Below are 2,682 nucleotides of genomic sequence, written 5' to 3'. Positions count from 1 at the left end.
AACAACAGACGAGGACAGGTGGTGTAAACAACAAAAGGATGTATTAGTTTGACGCTCGGGAATACAGAAAGTCTTTAACATTTCGAGCTACGCTCTTCAACAGAAAGAATACGGAGAAAACAAGGAGAAAAGCACAGAGAATAAAAATTGAATGGTTTGGTCAGCGATCTATCGTATATATACATGCTGCCAAATTAGATTGGAGCCTGGTGTTGCCATCCGGTTTCACCAGTCCTCAGTCAAATCGTCCAACCCATGCTAGCATGGAAAGCGGACGTTTAATGATGATGTGGGTATAGGACATTAAAAAAAACATAGACAATGAGAAACAAGAACATAAAAATCAATAACATAGAAAACAAACTTTTTTTTTGAACAATGATGAAAACAAACAAACAGAGAAACGAGTTCTTTATGTTGCATGTCTCGTTTCTCTGTTTTTATTTACAAATGCAACAGCAGCGATGACAGAACTGGGAAAAAACAATTCCAACACCAAGAAAACAATTTAATTTACAGGAAAGAATAATAGCCTTGAGACAAAGCCACCACAGAGTATATCAAAAACTACATAGTTTATGAAGTAAACAAAGCAGTTTTAGCAAAGTAAGATGTGAATGACATAAGCAACTGGTAAGATATAGGATAACTGTTGAACCAACCAATGAATAAGCGATAAACAAGCTTTGCAAAATGAGGTGTGGTTATGCAGTAAGTGAGAAGAGAAAATGTGACTACTGGATTGGTTGATAAGAAATGGTATACCAAGAAAAGATTTCAGTAAAGCAGCTTCAGGATGACGCTAAGAAACTGTTGCATGTGTGAACATCTACTGACAATGTACTGTCAAAACGGACATTAGGAACGAATCGATGACAACAATAACCTGACGAGATGGGAAACGACCTATTCCAATGTAAATAAACCTTATTTAAGTAAACAACTTGTACTTAATCATTGCAATATGTGAGTTTAACCCTTCAGCATTTAATCCAACCGATATATTCTACCTGTTTACGTTCATACAGGCCAGATTTGGCCTTTCACACCTGTGATATTCTAAAAACAATCACATTATCAGAATCTCAAAGCTATGAGATAATCCAGGATTAATTCAAAGCAAAATGAATAAACAAGCATAAGATTTGACAGAGTAATCTGAATATTGAAGGGTTAAATAATCTATCTTGTATGTATTGGGCATCTTTTGTTTGTTGAATATATGAATTATAATTATATATATAACTGTTTTAATGTCCACTTTTCCAGGCTTGCACAGGGCTGGAGTTTACTAAAGCAGATTTTCTAAGGCTAAATACCTTCTTATTGACAACACTAACCTGTTTCCTAGCAAGGTAATATTTTCTCATGGTTAGACATGTTTTTTTTCCCCAAATATTGAAAACACCTGACATCTAATTACAACAGCCATGCAATATCAAAACAAAGGGGGGGGGAGTTCCTGGTTTTAAGGCCCAAACCTTCCGAGTTCTTTTACAGGGAAATATATTGAATAAAATCATTAACTGATCCTCCTGTATTTTCTTTTACTCAGAGACAGGAACTTTCAGGCATCTTTTCGTATGTGTATGGCTTATATTAAGCTCACTCCAGCCAATCGCATTGACATTGTCTGAACCGGTGCCTGATTTTGCTGCTCATCAAATGTCGAAATGATCGCAGGGCAAAGTGAAATGTAACATTTTGCTGAAGAACACATGCCACCTCATCCAGGAATTGAACTTATGATCTAGCAATCATAACGGCAACACCTTAACCACTAAGCTATGCGCCTATTCTTTTATGTTTCAGCCATAAGGCTCTGGCCATGCTAGAAATACGTGCACACGCACTCACATGCATGTATATATAAGTTTGTATGAATAAACAATGGAGTTTTAGTTTGTGTGTGAAATTCACTTACACTTTGGTCAAACTGAGACTATAGTGGAAGAGAATTGAACCTGAAACCATGTGGTTCGAAAGCAGACTTCTGAACCACTTAGATGCCTGCACCTATATACACACATATATAAATAAATATAGATATACATAAATAAATAAATATATATATATATATATATAAATAAATATATATGTACAAATAAAAGATATATATAAATATGAAACTATAATAAAACTATAATAAAAAAAATATGAATAAATAAATATATATATAAATATACAAATATATATAACTAAATAAATATATATATATATAAATGAATATATATATATATATATAAATATATATTTATATATATATATAAAAAAAATATAAATAAATAACTATATATATATATATAAATACATATACATATATAAATAAATATATATATATATATATAGGTATTTTTATATATGTAAGTATATATATGTATCTGGGTATGTGTATGTATGTGTATATATATGTATGTGTGTATATATATATATATATGTATGTGTGTGTATATATATATATATATGCATATGGATGTATAGGTGAGTATATGTATGTAGGTATGTTTGTGTGTGTATATGGATGAGTATATATGTGGGTGTGTATATATATATGTATTTATGTATGTAGGTGTGTGTATACGTATTTGTGTACATATGTGTACATATGTATGCATGTGTATATATATGTATGAATGCATATGTATATATATGTGTTTATGTTTGTGTGTATACATATATATA

Source organism: Octopus bimaculoides, chromosome 28 (assembly GCF_001194135.2).
Source record: "Octopus bimaculoides isolate UCB-OBI-ISO-001 chromosome 28, ASM119413v2, whole genome shotgun sequence".
Lineage (NCBI taxonomy): Eukaryota > Metazoa > Mollusca > Cephalopoda > Octopoda > Octopodidae > Octopus > Octopus bimaculoides.
Note: the sequence above shows the minus strand (reverse complement) of the source record.